Genomic DNA, 20,073 nt, shown 5'->3' on the forward strand with positions numbered 1-20,073 from the left:
TACATATGTACAAAGTCAAAACCACTACTTAACTTAATGGTGCACGCTCCACCTCACACCGGCCTATATTCGATGGGCCATGACCCGCCATAAACTGCAGCTACAAACGTTCGCTCACTTAGAAGCCTGACACGCTATCTATGCACATGCGCAAGACAAGGGAAGTTACTTGAATGCGCATGCGCATACGAATACGAGAAAGTTTATACATGGGTCAGAGCTAAATATCCCATATATTCCTAACCGTGGATCAACGTATATCAAAAACTGAAATGGATAGAACAAGACGAGCTAAATAGGTTCAAATGGTTCAAATGGCTCTGAGCACTATGCGACTTAACTTCTGAGGTCATCAGTCGGCTAGAACTTAGAACTAATTAAACCTAACTAACCTAAGAACATCACACACATCCATGCCCGAGGCAAGATTCGAACCTGCGGCCGGAGCGGTCGCTCGGCTCCAGACTGTAGCTCCTAGAACCGCACGGCCACTCCGGCCGGCAGCTAAATAGGAGATGAAACCTAAAAATAACCGCACACGTTTGCTTATGCTAGTAAAGAAACTTATATATGAAGCTACCTATGACAACAGGAGGAACTCTTAAAAACTATACCTAAAGCCAGTAGTTAGTCTGGGGGAGGGGGGGGGGGGGCTGATGGGACGCAATCTAAAGACGTCGTGGTAATAAAGATATAGGAATAAAACGTAATGTGTTCAACGGACTAAAATGACCTTCATCGTAAAAGGAAAATGAGGATAAAACGAAAGAAGATGAACTGCTTGACCAACCGCGCTCGCCAATCAGCGCGCGCATGTGATAATCCCCATATCATCAGATTTACAAGTATGAAGAACAAAGTAAAGGGGTGAAACCTTCAAAAAATTTTCTATTTCTTAGTAGGAGTTGGTCACTGAGGATATTGTCTTCAACATGTTGCAGATGCTTAAACATCTGCATTTCTTCCAAAACATCCAGTTTTAAGTCCTTAACCTCGGCATGAAGTAACTCGATATTAACTGGAGGGCTCGGCGCATGAGCCGTTTGCACAAGGTGTTCCGTATAAGTAGAGCCCTTAGTACCGTCACCGCTTTTACTAGGAATATGCTCTTTATACCTGAGACCCAGAGCTCGTCCCGTTTGCCCGATGTAAAATTTTGGACAATCCCCGCATTTAATTTTACATACTCCTGAATGGGAAAGTTTATCGCTCCTACTCTGCAAGGAGTGAATTAAATTCCTATGTAAACTATTATTAGTAGAATGGGCGACTCTGAAATTATGGGCTCTGAGTAAACGCGATGTTGAAGGTTCTTAAATTCGTACAGTCTTAACTCAGTGTGTCCGAGTTGCAGGGGCTCGGCAACCCTTTTACGTAAGGCCGTGTGTCGCATCTCTGAACGACACAGCAAAGACATTTTATGTTACTCAGCCACTGATAGTTTTAAAAGTGTGTAGCATTTGACAGTAGGGCAACGGCCTTGCCGCAGTGGTTACACCGGTTCCCGTGAGATCACCGAAGTTAAGCGCTGTCGGGCGTGGTCGGCACTTGGATGGGTAACCATCCAGGCCGCAATGCGCTGCTGCCATTTCTCGGGGTACACTCAGCCTCGTGATGCCAATTGAGGAGCTACTCTACCGAACAGGTCAAGAATACCATCATAACAGCCGGGAGAGCGGTGTGTTGACCCCACGCCCCTCCTATCCGCATCCTCCACGGAGGATGACACGGCGGTCGGATGGGCCCGGTAGGCCACTCGTGGCCTGAAGACGGAGTGAGTAACATTTGACAGTAGCTGGTGATTTTTTTATGGCAACTAGGAAACAGAGATAGCTAACAAGCGTGGTTTTTGTAGTTTTCCAAATCGATATGTGAAGTGGGAATATTGTTCGTTTTCTGTCAGGGATTAAGTGTGAGTCACAGCGGATTGAACGAAGAGAAAGGAGTACTCTGTTGCATCTGAAAGGGCGGATAAAGAACTGGGCGCATTTCGTGGTGGACTAGGAGAAGGTCTTTGGATGGTCGCTGGGTGCGAGGATATGGAGAGCGTGTACGAATGAGATTGACGAGATGAGAATCGCAGAACGATGAAGCTGTAGATGAGAGGGCGATGTGAGCATAGTTTCTGACATGTTTACAAGAAATGATTGGAAAAGAGCACAGGTAGTTCCAGTTTTCAAGAAGGGTCGTCGAGCAGATGCGCAAAACTGTAGGCCTATATCTCTGACATCGATCTGTTGTAGAATTTTAGAACATGTTTTTTGCTCGCGTATCATGTCATTTCTGGAAACCCAGAATCTACTCTGTAGGAATCAGCATGGATTCCGGAAACAGCGATCGTGTAAGACCCAACTCGCTTTATATGTTCACGAGACCCAGAAAATATTAGATACAGGCTCCTAGGTAGATGCTATTTTTCTTGACTTTCGGAAGGCGTTCGACACAGTTCCGCACTGTCGCCTGATAAACAAAGTAAAAGCCTACGGATTATCAGACCAGCTGTGTGGCTGGATTGAAGAGTTTTTAGCTAACAGAAGACAGCATGTTGTTCTCAATGGAGAGACGTCTACAGACGTTAAAGTAACATCTGGCGTGCCACAGGGGACTGTTATGGGACCATTGCTTTTCAATATATATGACCTAGTAGATAGTGTCGAAGTTCCATGCGGCTTTTCGCGGATGATGCTGTAGTATACAGAGAAGTTGCAGCATTAGAAAATTGCAGTGAAATGCTGGAAGATCTGCAGCGGATAGGCACTTGGTGCATGGAGTGGCAACTGACCCTTAACATAGACAAATGTAAGGTACTGCGAATACATAGAAAGAAGGATCCTTTATTGTATGATTATATGATAGCAGAACAAACACTTGTAGCAGTTACTTCTGTAAAATATCTGGGAGTAAGCGTACGGAACGATTTGATGTGGAATGATCATATAAAAGTAATTGTTGGTAAGGCGGGTGACAGGTTGAGATTCATTGGGAGAGTCCTTAGAAAATGTAGTCCATCAACAAAGGAGGTGGCTTACAAAACACTCGTTCGACCTATACTTGAGTATTGCTCATCAGTGTGGGATCCGTATCAGGTCGGGTTGACGAGATAGAGAAGATCCAAAGAAGAGCGGCGCGTTTCGTCACAGGGTTATTTGGTAACCGTGATAGCGTTACGGAGATGTTTAACAAACTCAAGTGGCAGACTCTGCAAGAGAGGTGCTCTGCATCACGGTGTAGCTTGCTGTGCAGCTTTCGAGAGGGTGCGTTTCTGGATGAGGTGTCGAATATATTGCTTCCTCCTACTTATACCTCCCGTGGATATCACGAATGTAAAATCAGAGAGATTAGAGCGCGCACGGAGGCTTTCCGGCAGTCGTTCTTCCCGCGAACCATATGTGACTGTAACAGGAAAGGGAGGTAATGACAGTGGCACGCAAAGTGCCCTCCGCCACACACCGTTTGGTGGCTTGCGGAGTATGAATGTAGATGTAGATGTAGATGCAGTGTAGCATCGAAGGGGCCCTATAAGTTGCCATCGCTTCATATTAAAGATCCATACACGAGTGAAGCACCATGGCAAAGTACTCGTGCATCATTTGTTTCGCATCGTCATCGTATGTCATAGTCCATTTGAGTCTCTGACGTACCGAAGCGTAAGTAGATAAGCGGCGCGTTATCGCACAGATAGCGCGAACAGATGGCCACGTCTTCCAGCTGAAGGCGATATGCGCAGAGATTTGGCGTTGCCCCAGGGCCAGGGCCGTCTTGCCCCCCACCACTACCTCCACGGCTAAAGGCGGAGGACCTCTGCACGGCGCCCCTCAGTCGGTAGGAGGCAAAGCAGCGCGCGCCCACTGTAGCAGCGGCAAAGGTTGGTGCCCTCTTGCGTCTGCGCACCCCCGTGTTTTTCGTGTCGCCTTCCCGGTGAATGAACTTCGTTAGTCCAGTCAACCAAGACCGAATAAGGCCGAGTAGGAGGGAAAAATCGCGTAGGGGCAAATATTTGCACAGTGCTTGGAGGGAATGTCCTGAAAAATATACTAAAGATCCTTACTAGTGAGGTATGAGAATCCGGGTGGGGATGGGTTTACGGGGACCAGTTGGTGAACACAAAGGGAAAATCTTGAAAATTTTTTTCACTTTTCTAAATAATAATGTAGCTCAGACAATAAAGAGTTTTAAGCCCATGTAATGCGTACCATCTCTTAACAGATCATTTAGGGGCAATTTGATGTATGAACCAAAGTTTTTGATCACACACTTTTTTCAGCCCTGTATTCTGCGTTGCAAGTGAAATTCAGCGATGTAATTATTCGTGTACAGCACAGGTACAACTACGGAACAAAGTAGAAACGCATTTTTTTTTCCTGGGAGTTCTTTATACTGTTGCGTTTAGAGTAGACTTTTAATAAGATCTGGCTGTCATAACTTATGGTTAAAAATTTTAATAATGATCATAAAAAATTTAGTAATTATGTCATAGTTTTGCTTTAAAAGAATCCTTAATTTTCAAATTTGTCATAAGAACAGTATGTGGTTTGGTTACAGATGTTTCAGGACACTGAACAAAATTTCAGCTCTCTCTCTTTAATAGTTCTTAACCGAAGTGCACCAGAACATCAAAAAAGTGAACTTCAGGGAAATCAAGTTATAGCTTGTTTCTCCACCTAAGACTAACACACCCGAGGTCCATATTCATCTTGTTCCTGGTGTTTTTCTCCCTACGTTTTTTATTGCCGACTACTTCTTCTTATTCTTGCTTCTTTGATGGCTTGCAAACACTGACTTCCCTGCTTCGAAGGGTGCCCTGCGGTCAGTGGTAGTTAAAGTTCTTTGCATATTTAGTCCAACAGGCACTCCCATCAGTTCCATAACAAACGTTCACTACATAATCGCTCAAACACAGAAGAGCATCCAGCATACGCATTTTCAAAGGATATAGTCCTACGAGAACAATTTTTGGTGTTCTTTTCCATTTAGAGTTGTTGTAACTCCCATTTGGGTTTTGAGTCCTACTTTGTGATTACTTCTCTAACGATCTTGTTTTACTAAAACAGACTGAAAAGTCATAAAAGAAACAAGTAAGAACAAAATCATGTTGTTTAAGAGAACTGTCAGAGTCACATGGAGGCGTCATCACGTGTGCAGGCACTTTTAATTGCCTCAAATTTTGGGACTTTCTTCGGTACAATATCCTCGAAGCAAAATTTTTCTCGTTCAGAAAACTACAGAGAATTTTTAAGGCTAAAATTAAAAAGAACTGGAGAGGAAATGCTGGCGAGGTATGCCCTGTAAACTGACGATCGAGCAGCAGAGGATGACCAAGAATCAACTCACCTCTACCAGTGTAGAACAGAGCGCAAAGAGTTACGTAGATTCTGTCCATATGCGTTACTTACGTTAACATTATCCTATGTGCTTTTCATGCAGTGTTAAAGCACAGTGTGGGAAATGAACATACCCCGGGCATGTCTGCACCTTACATCGCCAGTGATTGGTAAGGCGTGATGTGGAAGCTCCGTATAACTTTATGAAACACCCTATAGCCGCTTCTTGTGACGTAGTGGGGTGTGTAGAGTGGGGGTATCAGTGGTTCGACCTTCGGTTTGCCGACGTTTGAAGGACAGAATGGCATGAACGCGGTCCGGCGACCCACCCACCCTTGCACTTCTACCGCACACATCCCGCCCCGCCCACCCTGATAACACCCCCAGAACCAACACCGACTCAAAGGAAGGCCTCGGCGCTTGTTCGTGACGTCACGTCAGCTAGGCACGGCGAACGCCAGGTCTGTTGCAGGCATACTCATAATGGTGGTGTCTACCTCTCTGACACAGGAAAATGTGAAACTATTGGCGGTAGTTGACCGACACACATTGTTCTGAGAGATTCCTGCAATCAATTAATTGTGCAATTCATTACACTTCTTAACAAATAGTGTTCTCCTGAACTTAAATTTCCACCTATTTTAAAGATTGACATACAAAAACAACTTCGTGGTCCAGCAGCAACAGAATTCGTGCTTCTTTACCTTATTTGTAAATCTGAGGAAGTTACGTTTCTACTGGGTTGTTTTTACAAGAAACTGTGAACACATTGGTGCTCTTCTTTGGGTATCTTGGTTGACTATGGGGTGAGGAGCACTGAATGTTAATGAAATATCTTGCGACTGTACACGTTGGGGGAGGGGGGTGGGGGACAGAAGAAGAGGCAAAAGAGAGATACTTGTTTTATCAAATAAAATTTTTTTTCTTATAAATTTTCTCCTTTCAGTTGCAAGAGGGGGATATTTATCTTTTCTAATGTGTATGTTTGAAAAAGTTTAAGCTCAGCAGTATTTTCGATGTATGAAGCTATTTTGTTTCCTGTTTAGAATTCCTTTCGTTGAAAACGACTGTAATCCAATGACTGGCAACAGTTGGACATTTACACATGTAAATTATTCCACATTTCCAGTGAAGATGTCAAACGAAAATAAATAAATAAATAAAAGAAACTAGTTAATTGTAAGGGGGTTGGGGTAAGTTTCGACAACAAAATGGATCAAGTACATACAGTAACTTGAACGTAAAATTTCCGAAGTTTGCAATGGGGCAAAGCGTCTTCTCATGTTGATCTACGTTTGTTTCGACACTATTCAGTAATACAGAACTATGATCTTCATTTGTAGCTTTACGATAGTAAGAAAATCTTTCATTTGAAAATAAAACTGCAGAATCCAAAACAATATCAAACATTTTGTCCAAAAATAAGAGATTTATAGTGATAAGCACGCCCAGCCGTTTCAGCCTGCAACAGACCTGGCGTTGGCCGTGCCTAGCTGACGTGACGTCACCAACAAGCGCCGAGGCCTTTGAGTCGGTGTTGCCAGAACACAACTTATCTCCAATACGGCTCCACTGCACTTAGACGAGGTACACGCATTTAAAATCTGATTTTAATACACTTCTTTCGAAAATGAACATCAATTTTATACCATTATAACAATATTCTTAATAATCTGTGACATTTCCATCCCCTGAACGCGGACACTATTGTTGTTGTTGTGGTCTTCAGTCCTGAGACTAGTTTGTCGCAGCTCTCCATGCTACTCTATCCTGTGCAAGCTTCTTCATCTCCCAGTACCTACTGCAACCTACATCCTTCTGAATCTGCTTAGTGCATTCATCTCTTGGTCTCCCTCTACGATTTTTACCCTCCACGCTGCCCTCCAATACTAAATTGGTGATCCCTTGATGCCTCAGAACATGTCCTACCCACCGATCCCTTCTTCTTGTCAAGTTGTGCCACAAACCCCTCTTCTCCCCAATTCTATTCAATACCTCCTCATTAGTTATGTGATCTACCCATCTAATGTTCAGCATTCTTCTGTAGCACCACATTTCGAAAGCTTCTATTCTCTTTCTTGTCCAAACTATTTATCGTCCGTGTTTCACTTCCATTGGAAACTATTAACCCTAGAAAAAAATTAATAGGACCTTTTTTTGCAGTAAATTTAATTTAGTTTAATTTTGTACAGGGAAACATTTTTGCTAGGAGCCGCGGCTTTCCAGTTGTTCGCGAAAGACATAAGAAAGTGACCTATAAGCCCACCCCGATGCCAACGATCACACCCCTCCGATCACGATTTTTCGTATACTGTTCAGAACACTTCCTCCTAGCACGGTGCAAAACTTTGCGACCACACCGTTTTTACCCTCCAATTTTCCTTCGTTGACTGGTCTATTTGTACTGTAACACATGACGCAGGTTCACGTGTGGAATCGTTGTACTGTTGTGACTTAGCACCTACCGTGTGAGGCTGCGCAGTGGTGAAGCCGTGGACTCGGGAAGAACGGGATTCTGATCTCCATTCGGGGACCCACACTAAGCTCTTCTTCAGCCTCCCCTGAAGACGGACGCTGGGGTGAATTCTTTGTACGGCGCAGTCAGTGCTCCGCACACCATCCCTCTTCAACGTGAATCTTTGCACCGTCTCTAGTGATTCCATTGTCGACTGGACGTCAACGTTTATCTCCGTAGTTTTATTTTCATCAGAAGACATCACGCACATCTATGAAGAACAAATGTGGATCCACTTATTTCGAGCGTCCATGACAGCTAGATATCTAGCCTGTTGTTCATCAGAAGGGTAACACAAGGAAATATCACAAATAACGGATTCTTCATTATTGTTTGCATACAGTATCTTGCGAAGAATACACAATTAAATTTTTATATGATTTGAGGCGTACAGGGTGCAAAGTTTAGCATATAGAACCGCCACCGCTGGCAGAAACAATGGATTCAACCCGTCTCGCCATCATGTCGAACTCAGACTACACCTTTACATGCTGCTCCAATTCTGTGCCACGGTTCATTAAGCGAAGTGGTGCCGTGTTTGTCTCTATTTATGTCTAACTTTTAATGTAAACTTGTGTGCAAACCCGCTGACGATGAACTGCAGTTCAATGCGAGATGCCTATAACAGTTTCCACAACGAAACTTTGTCACGAAACCTGGCAGAAAATCCAAAGAGATTCTGGTCTTATGTGAAGTATGTTAGCGGCAAGAAACAATCAATGCCTTCTCTGCGCGATAACAATGGAGATACTATCGAAGACAGTGCTGCCAAAGCAGACTTACTAAACACAGCCTTCCGAAATGCCTTCTCAAACGAAGACGAAGTAAATATTCCAGAATTCGAATCGAGAACAGCTGCCAACATGAGTAACTTAGAAGTCAGTATCCTCGGAGTAGTGAAGCAACTCAAATCACTTAATAAAAGCAAGTCTTCTGGTCCAGACTGTATACCAATTAGGTTCCTTTCGGAGTATGCTGATGCATTAGCTCCATACTTAACAATCACATACAACCGTTCGCTCGACGATAGATCCGTACCCAAAGACTGGAAAGCTCAATATCAAGAAAGGTAGGTGGAGTAATCCACTGAATTACAGGCCCATATCTTTAACGTCGATATGCAGCAAGATTTTAGAACTTACATTGTGTTCGAACATTATGAATTACCTCGAAGGAAACGGCCTATTGACACACAGTCAACATGGAATTAGAAAACATCGTTCCTGTGAAACACAACTAGCTCTTTATTCACATGAAGTGCTGAGTGCTATTGACAAGGGATTTCAGATCGTTTCCGTATTCCTGGATTTCCGGAAGGCTTTTGACACTGTACCACACAAGCGGCTCATAGTGAAATTGCCTGCTTATGGAATATCGTCTCAGTTATGTGACTGGATTTGCGATTTCCTGTCAGAGAGGTCACAGTTCACAGTATTTGACTGAAAGTCATCGAGTAAAACAGAAGTGATTTCAGGCGTTCCCCAAGGTAGCGTTATAGGCCCTTTGCTGTTCCTTATCTATATAAACGATTTGGGAGACAATCTGAGCAGCCTTCTTCGGTTGTTTGTAGATGACGCTGTCGTTTATCGACTAATAAAGTCATCAGAAGATCAAAACAAACTGCAAAACGATTTAGAAAAAATATCTGAATGGTGCGAAAAGTGGCAGTTAACCCTAAATAACTTAAAGTGTGAGGTCATCCACATGAGTGCTAAAAGGAACTCGTTAAACTTCGGTTACACGATAAATCTGTCTAATGTAAAAGCCGTAAATTCAACTAAATACCTAGGTATTACAATTACGAACAACTTAAATTGGAAAGAACACATAGAAAATGTTTTGGGGAAGGCTAACCAAAGGCTGCGTTTTATTGGCAGGACATTTAGAAAATCTAACAGACGTACTAAGGAGACTGCCTACACTACACTTGTCCGTCCTCTTTTAGAATACTGCTGTGCGGTGTGGGATCCTTACCAGATAGGACTGACGGAGTACATGGAAAAAGTTCAAAGAAAGGCAGCACGTTTTGTATTATCGCGAAATATGGGAGAGAGTGTCACAGAAATGATACAGGATTTGAGCTGGAAATCATTAAAAGAAAGGCGTTTTTCGCTGCGACGGAACCTTCTCACGAAATTCCAATCGCCAACTTTCTCCTCCGAATGCAAAAATATTTTGTTGACAGCGACCTACATAGGGTATAACGATCACCACGATAAAATAAGGGAAATCAGAGCTCATACGGAAAGATATAGGCGTTCATTCTTTCCGCACGTTATACAAGATTGGAAGAATAGAGAACTGTGATGGTGGTTCGATGAACCCTCTGCCAGGCACTTAAATGTGATTTGCGAGTATCTATGTAGATGTAGATGAATGGCAGAAAGATTTTAGCGAACTAATATATGTACACCAAAACGAAAGTCGAAAACTGAAAGAAAAACAGTGTGGTGGATTTACTGCGCATCATCCCCGCCAAGTCCTGTTACCTCACCAGTAATAACCAACATAAGCCCCAAAACTTTTATAAATAACATGAACGATAGTTCTTTAGAGCACTTTTCTTGAAATATGAACCATGTAGGGGTGCTCGCGAAAAGCAATACGCCGTTACCGATGGAGGTCTAGGAGATAAACATTCGTGATTTCAAGCCTTCTTCGTCCTGGCGAAGAAGATTAAAGAAACCACACAGTACAGGAAGTCGCAAAACAACGAAGTTTACTTCAATCAAAAGTGTAGAGATGACGTGAAGACGAAGCTTGCTGGTAGCCCCAACACACCTGCCGTGTCCAACGCCGACCAGTCAGGTTTCGTGAAAGAACTGCGAGAAAACCGCACTTTATCATTTGGAGGCAAAAAATGCAGTCTGTTGTGTAACACATTCATGCTATGACAAATTTATATACAACAATGACAGTGATAACTTTGAATGTTTTTCAAAATTTTGTAGCTTTATATCTCTCTTCAAAGACCTCAAGGCATATTCGATCAAGAATAAAACAAGGACTGCTTAGTAACAAAAATTTTATAACCGACCTATAAAAATCTGTAACAATAAGAACGAATAATTTTTAAATTTCGTTCGAAACGGTTTATAACCCGTTGCACAAATTAATTCATTGCCTTTATTGGACTCTTGGCCAGGATATGACGATACCTCAGTCTTTCAGACTGTTCATATAACACAGATTCCTCCCAGAACAACCAATGTGACTCTCGACGAAGAATTTTTTCCAATGTGAAAAATATTTAAAGGAAATTGTCAGACAACATAATTTCTGATAGTTTCATGTCATCTGAGGTTATAAGGAGAATAGCGTTCTTAAATTTCAGTCATTTGTGGATTATCAGTTTGCTTCTGCACATTTTATTAATTGATTTAAGTATGCCAAGCGTGCTCCACAGTAAGCAGAGCAATGGGCAGGGCCATTTCTTACTCCGCAGCAATGCTGTCTAAATAAAACTACTCATTACTGGAACTTGCCTGAAAGCATTAATTTGGCTTTCGTCAGGTGTGTCTGGCGTAAGCAAACTCTTTGTTTTCGTCGTTCAAGTGACACTTCGCTTTATTGTGGAGATTATGCAAAATAAACAAGCAACTCACTGTTACTAAAATGTATAGTATTCAAAAATTATCGTAAGAAGTGTGCTACAGGAATTGTTATAAAATGATGTATGTGTAAGAAATATTACGTTTCGATAAATTAATGTTACGATTGATGGAAGTCGTCTGTACTGTAACGTCGAACATTGCCTTGATTTATTTTCCACCTTTATGAGCGTTACATGTGCAACGATTTAGCTGTTGATATGAACTGCCTCCTATACAAAACATTAATGATACGTTACACTTTGTGTATGGTTTAACTGCTTTAAAATTCGCACGGGTAACACTGGATATTTGCTGTATGCTACGCTGCGCCCTCTTGTCATGGCCGAGCGCACGCTAGGCAAACAGGGCTGTCCAAATTGCTGTCACAAGCTGTTCTTTGTGCTACAATCACGAGTAACTTCAGCAATTAAAAAAAACTTACAGTACGTTGTAACGTGACAGGCTTTGGGGGCAGATGTGAAGACCGCAGTTTCTGTAGTATAATTCGCAGCTAAGTGGAAGTCGAGAATCTGGCGTGTTTACATCTAATTGAAAAGGAAATTAAAATAATTTCTTAATGGCAACTCCTTCTACTCATTAGACGGATTTTTGGATATAGTAAGTGGGTAATTTCCCCAACCCCCATAAAAAATTAAGAATACTGTCATGTAATATTTTGTGTAATGTGATATCTTGTATAGACATCTTTTATTAACCTGACACGTTCCACATGATTACGAAGTGTCGTATTCATGATCTATGGAGCAAGTACTAATCTAATCTAACTTAAGATGGGTGTGTGTCAGCTGTCTTGATAGCGGCAGAATCGTCCTAGTTTCGGCACTGACCGACAGAGGGCGGTACTTTAAAATGAGTACGGGCAGTTTGGCGTCCAGCCACGTGACGGCGAAGCTCAACGGCCGACAGGCTCGCTCATGGCGGGCTTTCCCCGGGCCGCTTTTAGCACCGAGCTAAAGTGAACGCATGATGTAGAAATAAATAAAATCTGATCGCAATGTGGCACAAAGGACCTCGTAGGCTCATTTTAAAGCAGAAAATTAGCCGGTTGTGCTCTTATAAACGCGCCTCCAGTCGCTCTGGTAGTTTTTGAATTATAATAAATTGAATATTTTAATAACTAAGTAAGATTGTAAATTGGACATCTTGGAGACGCTTTGACAAAATTACATGAACGAGGTGTCAAATGAAAGGTCTGAATGAGTAGTATTAAGATAGCTATGTAACTTTTTTTACATGCTTTAAAAATTCAAATGAGGAACCAGAATGCTGTTTTCGTGGTTAAAAATGCAGAATTTTGATAAAAAAATAGGAACTATAAAGATAGCGGCAGTACAGAAAAGCAGACGTAAGGAAATAGGTAATATAATAATAATATCACTTACTTATGTATTGAAAATATTTTGAATAATGAAAGTTCTATATGAAGAACACACAATTTTAATAATAAGACAGCCGGCCGCGGTGGTCTCGGTTCTAGGCGCGCAGTCCGGAACCGTGCGACTGCTACGGTCGCAGGTTCGAATCCTGCCTCGGGCATGGATGTGTGTGATGTCCTTAGGTTAGTTAGGTTTAAGTAGTTCTAAGTTCTAGGGGACTGATAACCACAGCAGTTGAGTCCCATAGTGCTCAGAGCCATTTGAACCAATAATAAGACACTGATATCCCGTACATAAATTCTGATGATGAATCTGAATTCAGCGGAAAATTTCCGTCTGAATATTAAGTGTAAAAGTAAATTTTAAGTGCAAACAAACTTGATTTGACTTCAGAGTCTTCAAACTGAGGGCTTTTAAGGGTGGCCATTTTCTATGGTAGGGGGCACTCATTCAGTTGAGTTGAAAGGAGTAGCACCTGTGCAGGTAAAAGTCCGTGCACGATTTGGACTTAGAATATTTTCGGAGCGCGAAGACGCGTGGAACTTGTGGTTTTCAGCAGTTGGGTGCTGCTGGAATTTGAAGAATTCTCTGTGGTGCGTTTGTGAGACTTGTGAAAATTTCGCGCACGAGTTGAACTTAGAATATGTTCGTACCGCGAAGTCGTGTCGAACTTTAACTCTAAACAACCGCTGTGGGACATAGTGATTTCAGCTTGCAGTTGGACTTTGCATTGTGTTTGGTTTATTACTATTTTTCAAGAAGTATTCTCCGCTCAGAATTTTTTCGTCTCGGGGTTTCAGCTATTTAAAAAGAAACATAAAGTGAATAATTGCTGAATGATTGTGATTAATATTTGAGTGGCACTGTTGAACTAACTCGGTACCTATCTGAGGTCAAATCAAGAACACTTAGGTCTAACAGTATCTCAGTCAAATGTGTCCTGAACAAGTCAAAATAAACTCCAGTTAGTTAAAACTGCGTTGTATTCACTAAAAATTATTCCTGCCTGCTAAAATCTTTTTTTATAAACTTGACATTAATTTAAAATTACTGGGGATAGTGCAGCGGATGTGGTTGGAACTCCTCAGACCTAACGTAGCCAATTTAGTTAATAAGTCCAACCACTTTTACGGAACCCCAAAAGTATGCATGCAATGCAGGTGCTTGGGTGATTTTTTTTTTTTTTTTTGTGCAGAAGCACGTGGGGGCTCGAGCCATCTAGTTTTACTAGATAAATTACATAGAAATAAAATTATTGTGATCACCCAGTGCAACTAGTGTGTTTCTCCCGATCTCGCGCATAGAGGGAAACCGTAACACGTCGCAAATGATTTTCTCGACCCAGCGTAGCTCGCGAATGAGTATTTCTCGTCCGTGGTGGCTCGCAGCATCTTAGCAGCTAACATTTTGACAGTGCATTTCTTTCGCTGTATTTCTTCAGCATCAAGAAAGTTCAGGGTGGCTTTCGTCACGTCGCACTCGATTATTCCTTTGTTGGTACTGCACTATCATTACACAAACAAAACACCATTTTACTGCCAGTTTTTAGAAAACATTTGAGTAACTAGAAAGTGCTGAATCACTTCGTGCGTGATCGGCTTCGCGGTGAACGACCAGGTAGCCAAGTGTTTCGCCCCAAACAGTTTACCCGTTAGTCCGTTAGTCCAGAGCCGAACAGTTAAGCTGGACGAAGTGCAGTACGGGTCTAAGGTCGCGACTTTGCGAGCTGCGGAGTTTAGGAAATTGCAAATATTTCTAGAATTTACTGATCAGTGTGAAAATGTGGACGAAGTGCAGTACGGGTCTAAGGTCGCGACTTTGCGAGCTGCGGAGTTTAGGAAATTGCAAATATTTCTAGAATTTACTGATCAGTGTGAAAATATGGACGAAGTGCAGTACGGGTCTAAGGTCGCGACTTTGCGAGCTGCGGAGTTTAGGAAATTGCAAATATTTCTAGAATTTACTGATCAGTGTGAAAATATGGACGAAGTGCAGTACGGGTCTAAGGTCGCGACTTTGCGAGCTGCGGAGTTTAGGAAATTGCAAATATTTCTAGAATTTACTGATCAGTGTGAAAATATGGACGAAGTGCAGTACGGGTCTAAGGTCGCGACTTTGCGAGCTGCGGAGTTTAGGAAATTGCAAATATTTCTAGAATTTACTGATCAGTGTGAAAATATGGACGAAGTGCAGTACGGGTCTAAGGTCGCGACCTTGCGAGCTGCGGAGTTTAGGAAATTGCAAATATTTCTAGAATTTACTGATCAGTGTGAAAATATGGACGAAGTGCAGTACGGGTCTAAGGTCGCGACTTTGCGAGCTGCGGAGTTTAGGAAATTGCAAATATTTCTAGAATTTACTGATCAGTGTGAAAATATGGACGAAGTGCAGTACGGGTCTAAGGTCGCGACCTTGCGAGCTGCGGAGTTTAGGAAATTGCAAATATTTCTAGAATTTACTGATCAGTGTGAAAATATGGACGAAGTGCAGTACGGGTCTAAGGTCGCGACTTTGCGAGCTGCGGAGTTTAGGAAATTGCAAATATTTCTAGAATTTACTGATCAGTGTGAAAATGTGGACGAAGTGCAGTACGGGTCTAAGGTCGCGACTTTGCGAGCTGCGGAGTTTAGGAAATTGCAAATATTTCTAGAATTTACTGATCAGTGTGAAAATATGGACGAAGTGCAGTACGGGTCTAAGGTCGCGACCTTGCGAGCTGCGGAGTTTAGGAAATTGCAAATATTTCTAGAATTTACTGATCAGTGTGAAAATATGGACGAAGTGCAGTACGGGTCTAAGGTCGCGACTTTGCGAGCTGCGGAGTTTACGAAATTGCAAATATTTCTAGAATTTACTGATCAGTGTGAAAATATGGACGAAGTGCAGTACGGGTCTAAGGTCGCGACTTTGCGAGCTGCGGAGTTTAGGAAATTGCAAATATTTCTAGAATTTACTGATCAGTGTGAAAATGTGGACGAAGTGCAGTACGGGTCTAAGGTCGCGACTTTGCGAGCTGCGGAGTTTAGGAAATTGCAAATATTTCTAGAATTTACTGATCAGTGTGAAAATATGGACGAAGTGCAGTACGGGTCTAAGGTCGCGACTTTGCGAGCTGCGGAGTTTAGGAAATTGCAAATATTTCTAGAATTTACTGATCAGTGTGAAAATGTGGACGAAGTGCAGTACGGGTCTAAGGTCGCGACTTTGCGAGCTGCGGAGTTTAGGAAATTGCAAATATTTCTAGAATTTACTGATCAGTGTGAAAATATGGACGAAGTGCAGTACGGGTCTAAGGTCGCGACTTTGCGAGCTGCGGAGTTTAGGAAATTGCAAATATTTCTAGAATTTACTGATCAGTGTGAAAATATGGACGAAGTGCAGTACGGGTCTAAGGTCGCGACTTTGCGAGCTGCGGAGTTTAGGAAATTGCAAATATTTCTAGAATTTACTGATCAGTGTGAAAATATGGACGAAGTGCAGTACGGGTCTAAGGTCGCGACTTTGCGAGCTGCGGAGTTTAGGAAATTGCAAATATTTCTAGAATTTACTGATCAGTGTGAAAATATGGACGAAGTGCAGTACGGGTCTAAGGTCGCGACTTTGCGAGCTGCGGAGTTTAGGAAATTGCAAATATTTCTAGAATTTACTGATCAGTGTGAAAATGTGGACGAAGTGCAGTACGGGTCTAAGGTCGCGACTTTGCGAGCTGCGGAGTTTAGGAAATTGCAAATATTTCTAGAATTTACTGATCAGTGTGAAAATATGGACGAAGTGCAGTACGGGTCTAAGGTCGCGACTTTGCGAGCTGCGGAGTTTAGGAAATTGCAAATATTTCTAGAATTTACTGATCAGTGTGAAAATGTGGACGAAGTGCAGTACGGGTCTAAGGTCGCGACTTTGCGAGCTGCGGAGTTTAGGAAATTGCAAATATTTCTAGAATTTACTGATCAGTGTGAAAATATGGACGAAGTGCAGTACGGGTCTAAGGTCGCGACTTTGCGAGCTGCGGAGTTTAGGAAATTGCAAATATTTCTAGAATTTACTGATCAGTGTGAAAATGTGGACGAAGTGCAGTACGGGTCTAAGGTCGCGACTTTGCGAGCTGCGGAGTTTAGGAAATTGCAAATATTTCTAGAATTTACTGATCAGTGTGAAAATATGGACGAAGTGCAGTACGGGTCTAAGGTCGCGACTTTGCGAGCTGCGGAGTTTAGGAAATTGCAAATATTTCTAGAATTTACTGATCAGTGTGAAAATATGGACGAAGTGCAGTACGGGTCTAAGGTCGCGACTTTGCGAGCTGCGGAGTTTAGGAAATTGCAAATATTTCTAGAATTTACTGATCAGTGTGAAAATATGGACGAAGTGCAGTACGGGTCTAAGGTCGCGACTTTGCGAGCTGCGGAGTTTAGGAAATTGCAAATATTTCTAGAATTTACTGATCAGTGTGAAAATATGGACGAAGTGCAGTACGGGTCTAAGGTCGCGACTTTGCGAGCTGCGGAGTTTAGGAAATTGCAAATATTTCTAGAATTTACTGATCAGTGTGAAAATGTGGACGAAGTGCAGTACGGGTCTAAGGTCGCGACTTTGCGAGCTGCGGAGTTTAGGAAATTGCAAATATTTCTAGAATTTACTGATCAGTGTGAAAATATGGACGAAGTGCAGTACGGGTCTAAGGTCGCGACCTTGCGAGCTGCGGAGTTTAGGAAATTGCAAATATTTCTAGAATTTACTGATCAGTGTGAAAATATGGACGAAGTGCAGTACGGGTCTAAGGTCGCGACTTTGCGAGCTGCGGAGTTTACGAAATTGCAAATATTTCTAGAATTTACTGATCAGTGTGAAAATATGGACGAAGTGCAGTACGGGTCTAAGGTCGCGACTTTGCGAGCTGCGGAGTTTAGGAAATTGCAAATATTTCTAGAATTTACTGATCAGTGTGAAAATGTGGACGAAGTGCAGTACGGGTCTAAGGTCGCGACTTTGCGAGCTGCGGAGTTTAGGAAATTGCAAATATTTCTAGAATTTACTGATCAGTGTGAAAATATGGACGAAGTGCAGTACGGGTCTAAGGTCGCGACTTTGCGAGCTGCGGAGTTTAGGAAATTGCAAATATTTCTAGAATTTACTGATCAGTGTGAAAATGTGGACGAAGTGCAGTACGGGTCTAAGGTCGCGACTTTGCGAGCTGCGGAGTTTAGGAAATTGCAAATATTTCTAGAATTTACTGATCAGTGTGAAAATGTGGACGAAGTGCAGTACGGGTCTAAGGTCGCGACTTTGCGAGCTGCGGAGTTTAGGAAATTGCAAATATTTCTAGAATTTACTGATCAGTGTGAAAATATGGACGAAGTGCAGTACGGGTCTAAGGTCGCGACCTTGCGAGCTGCGGAGTTTAGGAAATTGCAAATATTTCTAGAATTTACTGATCAGTGTGAAAATATGGACGAAGTGCAGTACGGGTCTAAGGTCGCGACCTTGCGAGCTGCGGAGTTTAGGAAATTGCAAATATTTCTAGAATTTACTGATCAGTGTGAAAATATGGACGAAGTGCAGTACGGGTCTAAGGTCGCGACTTTGCGAGCTGCGGAGTTTAGGAAATTGCAAATATTTCTAGAATTTACTGATCAGTGTGAAAATATGGACGAAGTGCAGTACGGGTCTAAGGTCGCGACTTTGCGAGCTGCGGAGTTTAGGAAATTGCAAATATTTCTAGAATTTACTGATCAGTGTGAAAATATGGACGAAGTGCAGTACGGGTCTAAGGTCGCGACTTTGCGAGCTGCGGAGTTTAGGAAATTGCAAATATTTCTAGAATTTACTGATCAGTGTGAAAATATGGACGAAGTGCAGTACGGGTCTAAGGTCGCGACTTTGCGAGCTGCGGAGTTTAGGAAATTGCAAATATTTCTAGAATTTACTGATCAGTGTGAAAATGTGGACGAAGTGCAGTACGGGTCTAAGGTCGCGACTTTGCGAGCTGCGGAGTTTAGGAAATTGCAAATATTTCTAGAATTTACTGATCAGTGTGAAAATATGGACGAAGTGCAGTACGGGTCTAAGGTCGCGACTTTGCGAGCTGCGGAGTTTAGGAAATTGCAAATATTTCTAGAATTTACTGATCAGTGTGAAAATATGGACGAAGTGCAGTACGGGTCTAAGGTCGCGACTTTGCGAGCTGCGGAGTTTAGGAAATTGCAAATATTTCTAGAATTTACTGATCAGTGTGAAAATATGGACGAAGTGCAGTACGGGTCTAAGGTCGCGACTTTGCGAGCTGCGGAGTTTAGGAAATTGCAAATATTTCTAGAATTTACTGATCAGTGTGAAAATGTGGACGAAGTGCAGTACGGGTCTAAGGTCGCGACTTTGCGAGCTGCGGAGTTTAGGAAATTGCAAATATTTCTAGAATTTACTGATCAGTGTGAAAATATGGACGAAGTGCAGTACGGGTCTAAGGTCGCGACTTTGCGAGCTGCGGAGTTTAGGAAATTGCAAATATTTCTAGAATTTACTGATCAGTGTGAAAATATGGACGAAGTGCAGTACGGGTCTAAGGTCGCGACTTTGCGAGCTGCGGAGTTTAGGAAATTGCAAATATTTCTAGAATTTACTGATCAGTGTGAAAATATGGACGAAGTGCAGTACGGGTCTAAGGTCGCGACTTTGCGAGCTGCGGAGTTTAGGAAATTGCAAATATTTCTAGAATTTACTGATCAGTGTGAAAATATGGACGAAGTGCAGTACGGGTCTAAGGTCGCGACTTTGCGAGCTGCGGAGTTTAGGAAATTGCAAATATTTCTAGAATTTACTGATCAGTGTGAAAATATGGACGAAGTGCAGTACGGGTCTAAGGTCGCGACTTTGCGAGCTGCGGAGTTTAGGAAATTGCAAATATTTCTAGAATTTACTGATCAGTGTGAAAATATGGACGAAGTGCAGTACGGGTCTAAGGTCGCGACTTTGCGAGCTGCGGAGTTTAGGAAATTGCAAATATTTCTAGAATTTACTGATCAGTGTGAAAATGTGGACGAAGTGCAGTACGGGTCTAAGGTCGCGACTTTGCGAGCTGCGGAGTTTAGGAAATTGCAAATATTTCTAGAATTTACTGATCAGTGTGAAAATATGGACGAAGTGCAGTACGGGTCTAAGGTCGCGACTTTGCGAGCTGCGGAGTTTAGGAAATTGCAAATATTTCTAGAATTTACTGATCAGTGTGAAAATGTGGACGAAGTGCAGTACGG

The 20,073-nt window shown here is 42.4% G+C and overlaps 1 protein-coding gene across 1 annotated transcript in view; it reads left to right on the plus strand.

The window, feature by feature from the left end:
• Positions 1 to 3,735: 3,735 nt before the first annotated feature.
• LOC126202994 (UDP-glycosyltransferase UGT5-like) overlaps positions 3,736 to 20,073 on the plus strand; it is a 141,806-nt gene continuing 125,468 nt past the window's right edge. The window contains exon 1 of the mRNA XM_049937191.1: positions 3,736 to 3,865. The gene's annotated coding sequence lies outside the window, so the exon portion shown is untranslated. The remainder of the gene's footprint in view (positions 3,866 to 20,073) is intronic.

The sequence above is a fragment of the Schistocerca nitens genome, chromosome 9 (assembly GCF_023898315.1).
Source record: "Schistocerca nitens isolate TAMUIC-IGC-003100 chromosome 9, iqSchNite1.1, whole genome shotgun sequence".
Taxonomy (NCBI): domain Eukaryota; kingdom Metazoa; phylum Arthropoda; class Insecta; order Orthoptera; family Acrididae; genus Schistocerca; species Schistocerca nitens.